The following is a 7196-nucleotide window of genomic DNA, read 5'->3' on the forward strand; positions in this document are numbered from 1 at the left end:
AAATGTAACTTGCCACTGATAATCACCTCTGCTGACAGCAATGAGCAAAAAAAAGGAGTGGAGATTCAGAGTAACTTAACTTTGATGACCCAAGATATTTCAAGTTCATTCCTGTTTCCTTCTTTCTTTTTTAGCTTATTGTTTCTCCCCCTACACAAATTACTTTATTACTAAGCCATGTAACTTCTTTTCTTGAAGAAGAGGAGAGATGGGAACCAGACAAAAACTGATGGTGAAATATTGTAAATAATCTATGTAGTACACAAGAGGAAAATTGTTCAATAAATTGTAATGATATATTTGTTAGGATGCTTCCTACTGTAAGAAACAGAAAACTCACCTACAATAGACTTAAACAATCAGGGGGTTATCTTCTCATATAACAAGAAGCCCCAAGGTAGGGTCTAGGGACTGGAAATTTAATGGAGTAACAAGATCATCTGGGGCCCTGTTCTTTCCACTTCCCTGTTTTTCCATTTTCAGTGCACAGGCCAGCCTCCCTTCATGGCCACAAGATGGCTGCACGAGCTCCACTGTTTCCTCCTCACTCACATTCCATGGGTGGTGGGGGTGGATGATTTCAAGAATGAAGAATCTCTTCCACAAATCCAACCTGTACACTCGTCCTTTTATCTTATTGGCCAGAAGTAAGCCATTTGCCTTTCTTTGGCCAATCAACCATGAGGGGAATGAATTATACCACTATTGGCTAAGACTAAATAAACATCACCTTCCAAGTGCAGAAATGGAGTCAGCCTTCCCTGAGGCCCATGACTACCTGAAAAAGCCTGAGTTGTACTAATAGGAAAGATAGGACAATTAACTATAGTGTTTTTTTGTTTTTGTTTTTTGGGGATGTGGTGGGGGTGGGCCGGGGGTAGCACCAGGGACTGAACTCGGGAGCACTTAACTCCTGAACCACATCCCCAGCCCTATTTTGGATTTTATTAGAGACAGGGTCTCACTGAGTTTTGTAGCACCTTGCTCCTGCTGAGGCTGACATTGAACTTGTGAGTCTCCTGCCTCAGCCTCCCCTTCTGTTGGGATTACAGCTTGATTATTGTTAATACTAGGCAGACATTAAAAAATTGTTTCTGTTAATAATGTTATGTTAGGAGATGCTAATGTTAGATTGGGATATTTAATGACATATACAGAATTATTTCAACTATATAAAACAAACAGAACCTTCCAAACACTAAGCAGAAACAAAGGCTAACAGAAAATATGCCAAAGTGTTAACAGCAGCCATTCCATATTTGACAAACTAAGGATACACTTCCCTTTTCCTTTTCTTATTTTTTAACTTTCCACAACTAGCACTTATGCTCTTTTTTAAAGGAAAAATGCAATACTTATTATTTTAAAAATCCAAAATGAAGCCTTAATTTGATCAATATATCTACTTTTTCATCTTGATTTATTATCTCCAGCAGTCTTTGCTAGTCTTTTTTCATAGACCTACATAAATCCTAACCAGGCTTCTGAACCATTCCTTAATCCAGTTACAACTTTACTTTCTCGTTTCCCTTTCTTTCTTCCTGGATTTACATTGAGAACTCTGGTTCCCATCTCTCCTTTTCTCTAGATTTCTTTACCCTGGTTCCTTGTTTTCTTTCCCTTAAGAGCTTCAGTAATTCTGGCCTCTTGGTGCTCAAGGTGTCAGCATTAGAATTACCCAAGTTCTCATTTCTGGGCCTCCCTACCTAATCCAGTGGGTGAATTGGAATTTCTTGTGATAAAGACTAAAGACTCTATTTTAAACAAACACTTCAGGTAGTTCTTATTTATATTAGGGGAGAACTTCTGAGTTAGCCTTTGACACCATCCTTCCCTTTATCTTATCCATCAGCCATTTATGACCTGCTTACCCTAATAAAAATAAAGCAAATCTCAACCTACTTTACTTATTTACTCACTGTCCTTGAAGTTGTCAACTTTTCCTCTGCTTTGATTCTTACAGCTTTTCCAGAGTCTCTCCCATCTATCTACATGTCTATTGTTGCTGTCCAAATTTCAATTTTTCTTCATAGACATTTTGGCTTTGATATTTTAATTTTTAGTTCTTCTTCATTCTCTTAGTTCCTTCACTAACTTAGAGGCAGAAGAGAAAACACAATGTAATAGTTGGTTAAAATGAGAAAAATCAAAGGGTAAATATAATTTTCAATTAGTTAATTGAACTATTGTTGGGGCTGGGGTTGTAGCTCCATGTTGAGCACTTGCCTCACACACGTGAGGCTCTGGGTTTATAAAAATATTTATTTATTTTTATAAATAAAAATAAAGATATTGTGTCTATCTACAACTAAAAAAAATAAAAATAAAAAATATAATTACCAAATTGTTTCTTAATCAGCTTCCATATAAAAACATTCATTTGCTGTGATAATGCTTTATCTATTGAGGTGTGAGATATGTTGGGTATAAGATTAGAGTTAATCTGAAGTGCTTTTTAGATTTTTAAAATATTAATATCACTCTAAAATTTCGGAGCAGGAGGCCATTTTATGATACAGCCAGGGACATGAAGTCAGAAGATGGATTTAATTTGTTTTAAGCTCTGGAACTGTTTATAGACAAGACATTTAACCTCTCTAAGACTCAGTTTCTCATCTATAAAATAAGAATTTATACTACACAGTTTATAATGCCCTCTCTGACTTGGAAGACTTATGGTTATCATTAAGGAACACTAAGTACATTCTGTTGTTGCTATTGTTGTTTTCAGTGCTGGGGATTGAACCCAGGGCCCTTTGCATGCTAGGCAAGTACTCTCCCACAGAGCTATATCCCCAACCTACATAAAGATATTTTTAGAAAATTACTATTGACTTCACAAAAATCTAGAAAATAACCAGAAATCATATAACTTCTGTCCTATAAAAGTGTTTAGTTCAATAAAAGCAAATATGATCTCTAATTGAAACTGTCATATCATTTGTTTTCTTAAAACCTTTGAGTTTTTAGAGACTCTACAGAAGACTGTTGATTGAAAGTAATATTTTTACACTGAAAAATAAATGTATATATTTTTCCAGTTATGGAAACAATCATGTTTATTGTAAAAAAAAAAAAAAGTTAAATGGCACAGAAGTGTATAAAATAAGCCTCTTATCTTCCCTTTCCATTAATCCTCCCAATTTTTCATTCCCCAGAAGTAGCCACTCTGAACATTTTGGTGTATCTTCCCAGATGTTTTGCTGTGTATATGCAAGTGTATGTACTTACACACACACACACACACACACACACACACACACACCGGATCATACTGTTTTGCAACTTCCTTCTCTCTCTTCCTATCAGTATAAACAGAACTGCCTCTAGTGTAATGGGAGGAAAATAACAAACCTAAGGATTAATTAGAATTTAATGTGGAGAAATAGTAAAATCATTCTGTTATTAAAATTATTTACAAAACACCATCCTTAACTGACAACTTTTAGTCCTTATCTTCAAGAAGGCAGCTGAGAAAGTGCCTGAGGGGTTTTGAGCATTCTTCAAGGTGTGTCATATTATGGTTCACATCAGTGCACATTGATATACCTCCCTGGCAAGTACTGAAAGATACAGTTCTTAAATCCTCTGGTGACCCATTATCCATGGATCATTGACAAGATAGAATGTAATAGCTCCTGTCTTTTTATCAAGATAAACTTCACAGTGAAACTGGACTGATCATGCCCTGCATCTTTTATCCAAATAAGAAAATTAATCTAGAAAAAAGAAACTACTTTAAATAGATAAGGCAAATACTCATATACTTTATTGTATTTTAATTTTTAAAATTGTATTTTAATTTTTATTGAATAAGGAACCAGTAGTAATTGCAGAGACTAAGAAAGTTTCCATAACCTACCTTCCAAACAGATCATCTAAAATACAGGGCTAAACAGATTGCACAAGATCTAGCATTTGGATCATAATGTAAAACTAATACACATATTGCCTACTTAAGGACAGAACTAAAGCAGTAGTTTAATTGGTATTATGATCAGAACTTAACATTTCCCATTATCTTAAGTTAAAAAGTCAGTGCTTCTAAGTTCTAAAAACTATTTCATTTGGGAACTGGGTCATAAAGAGCAAGGGCTCTCAAAGGGATTTATTAAAAGGTCTCTGCAATATTTACCACGTGGCATTATGTTTTTGCAACACCACATATTGACAGTGCTATGTTGTAAATATTATAATGTGATGACAAGACATTGTCATGCTTTTATATGGTTCTGATTTAGGTCCATCTGAAATATCCTTATTTTTGTTAATCTTCTTGACTTCCAAAAAGATTTTGCTTCATTTCTGTATATAGAGAGAAAAAGTGAGAAATAGAAAAATTGACACTCTTGTTAGTTAGATTAACACTTCATTTCCTAACCCTATCAAAAGAAAAAAAGAATTAATTTGACCTATCTCAATAAGAATATAGGCAAGTGAATTAGACATTGTGAAGTTGAAGACACATATCCCTCCAACTCATTGAGTCCACTAGAAAAACTCAAATACATCTGAAGAAAGAGACATAGATAAGAATGTTTTTTGAAATACTGTTTTTTTCATTATAATTCTTTCTTTCTTTCTTTTTACATGAACTCTCTTATTATTATTAATGGAGCAAAACTCAAAGGAATATAGAGTACCACTAACAGGGCAGTGGATAAATAAATCATGAATATTCACATAGTGGAATATCCTATAGTAGTTAAATGATCAGATGAATACTACATGTATTAAGCATATAATGTTGTGTGGGGGAAAAAAGCAAGTTGTGGAACAACAAGTCTTTATCATTCATGTACTTTGAAATGTGTAGTTTATGTTAATACAGTGAACATATAAAATATTCTTGGAAATAATAAACACCAAAGTCTGGATGGTAGTTATCTTTGTGGAGAAAAAGGGAAGGTATTAGCAACTAGCAGTGAAGGGTTTACAATTGTATTTATGATGTTTTATTTCTTAAAAAGATATTTGAAACAAATACAGAAATTAAGATGATGAAACAGAATGTGAATGTATGGGGGCTTATTATATTAATCTCTGTACTTTACTATGTGCTTGAAATTTTTCATAATAAACATTTTCCCCCAGTGCTGGGGATTGAGCCCAGAGCCTCACACATGCTAGGCAAGTGCTCTACCACTAAGCTATATATCCCCAGCCCATAAACATTTTTTATCCCAAAATATCACATTAGAACTGAAAGGGACTTTCGGAAATGTTTAGAATTGGACATTAAGGGAGCAGCTTACTGAGTATTGTGCTCGGGATACACTGTTGCATCAGACAAAAGATCTCTATATCTTTGGAACTTACATTCTACTGTTCTACAGAAAGAGACCAAATACAAGTAAAAGAGTAACACTAAGAGCTATACAGAGGATTTCATTTCACTTGAGTTTGAGAAAACTGAGGAGCAAAAAAGTTAAGTGATTTTTCTGAGATGCAAGCTAGTTCTAGAACGTTCCCTTTCCTCTCTGCCTTCCATATTTTCCCTTGGTCATTCTCTAACTTAATGTTATTCTAATTACTGAAGTATTAGGCAAAAGCATTGATAGTGTCACACTTATTTTGTTGCCACCTCTATTTACATTATAGGCACAAGGTACACATTTAGCAAATGCCAAAAACATATCCAAATAGTCTAAAAATTATTGGAATATTGTGAACATGACATTACATTTACACAACTTTTTATTAGGTAGGTCAGCATTATTGTCATTTCATGAGTGAAGAAAGAGGTGAATGGGGGAGTAGCAGTAGGGTGGAGTAAATTGCCTAAAGCTTTGTAGGTAAGAAGAATGACAGGTTCTGGATCAGAATTCAGAACTCTGATTAATCTAATGCAAAATCTTAAGTATCTTTCTTTTTGATCTTCCCTTTTGGGTTAACATGTCTCACTTCCACACAATCCTGTAAAGCCAACGCCATTCTTTTGAAAATTATAATGGCCCTTAACACTAATGTCTTGTCAAATAAACTGAGTATTTTTTCACTTCCAAGGTTGTAAATTCACTGGTAAAAATATTTAATCTAAACTTATATTTAAATGTGCAAACTCTTCTGTCCAGATGATCTCAGGGTATGTTCTGGGAAATCATTTCCTGGACTGTAACTGTTCTATTCAGAGCTTTGAAGACAGATTTCAGGTGAGCTTTTACCCACAGTTGGAAAATAAAGGGAGTAGAAGAACAAAATTATTATGGTGGCCTAGTCAACTTAGATGGTGTTATGACATCCATTCTCCTTAAAAAAAAAAAAAGCAACATACAGGGACTGGGGTTGTGGCTAAGTGGGAGAATACTCACCTAGCATGTGTGAAGCCCTGGGTTCTATCCTCAGCACCACATAAAAATAAAATAAATAAAATAAAGGTATTGTGTCCAACTACAAATAAAAAATAAAATATTTTTTTAAAAAATTCTAGGATTCATAAAGTTTCTATCAAAGTAATTATCTTCATCTCTATTAAAGTAATTGTTTTTGTTTTAATAATATTATAACTGATGGTGATTGTTACAGCTTCTTCTTTCTGAGTTCATTAAAAAAGAATTGGTCACTTATAGAAATGAAGTCCTTATGGGGAAAACTTACTCTTGGCAGAATATATCCAACATCAGAAGGTAGTGTGGTCTAACACTATCTCTACCTAGGAATCCATCAGCAGGGTTTATCCTTATGTACCCACAGACTTCCCTACAAAGCTAATTATAGGTTTATGTTGTAAGGACTCAGCATTGACTGGTACAAGAACACTCTAGAATTGCTTATTATCTTCATTTTCCAATGAATTCCTTCTTTCCTTGGCTGATGTGTGAAGCTAGCCTTCTAAGGACTTCTTCAGTGTCCTTATTAAGAACATCTGTAAAGAGCATCAAAATGAAGTGTTGAATTTCACCCATTTGGATTTCATTAAAGTGTCTATAGTTGTCAAGCATTTAGAAAGTCAAGACTCTAAGAGTTCGAGGTTTGACCCAAAGGAAATTGGTCCTCATTTTAAGGCTAAGCAGGAGGCGTAACTGAGCCAAAGATTTTTAGAGAATAGATTTAAAAAATTATTCCTTTCTGATATATGCTCCTAAAGAATGAAAGCTTAGTCATAGTTTCTAATAGTTTTCCTTCTTGCTGAAACAAAGGATGGGTTTATTGCAGAGGTTCTTAACCCAGAGTTCATGGACCTTCGTGGGTCCATA

This window comes from Marmota monax, unplaced genomic scaffold, assembly GCF_021218885.2.
Source record: "Marmota monax isolate L192 unplaced genomic scaffold, Marmota_monax_Labrador192_F-V1.1 WCK01_AAM20220418_F8-fsc00003, whole genome shotgun sequence".
Taxonomy (NCBI): Eukaryota; Metazoa; Chordata; class Mammalia; order Rodentia; family Sciuridae; genus Marmota; species Marmota monax.